Genomic DNA, 456 nt, shown 5'->3' with positions numbered 1-456 from the left:
AGGGAGGGAGAGAGAGACAGAAACATTAATGATGAGAGAGAGTCATTGATTGGCTGCCTCCTGCGCGCCCCATACTTGGGATGGAGCCCGAAACCCGGCCATGTGCCCTGACCAGGAATCGAACTGTGACCTCCTGGTTCATAGGTTGATGCTCAACCATTGAGCCACACTGGCTGAGCTGTCCTCTTCTCTCCATCCCCAATGTCCCTGCCCAGTCCAGGCCACCTCCATCTCAGGCCCTCAACCCCCTCTCTACCTGGTGGTGGCCTAGATGCCAAGCTGCACACGTCTCTCTTGTGCTTCAAGACCTGGTGTGGTCCCATGAGCTGAGGGCAGAGCCAAAGCTCCTGACCGTAGCCTTCAAGGCCTCGTTTCCAGACATGTTTCCACCCCCACTGGGCTCCAGCCACACTCCTCCCAGTTCCTCAAAGAGGTCAGTGGCCTGTCCCAGGCCAT

Source organism: Myotis davidii, unplaced genomic scaffold (assembly GCF_000327345.1).
Source record: "Myotis davidii unplaced genomic scaffold, ASM32734v1 scaffold590, whole genome shotgun sequence".
NCBI classification, from domain to species: Eukaryota; Metazoa; Chordata; class Mammalia; order Chiroptera; family Vespertilionidae; genus Myotis; species Myotis davidii.
Note: the sequence above shows the minus strand (reverse complement) of the source record.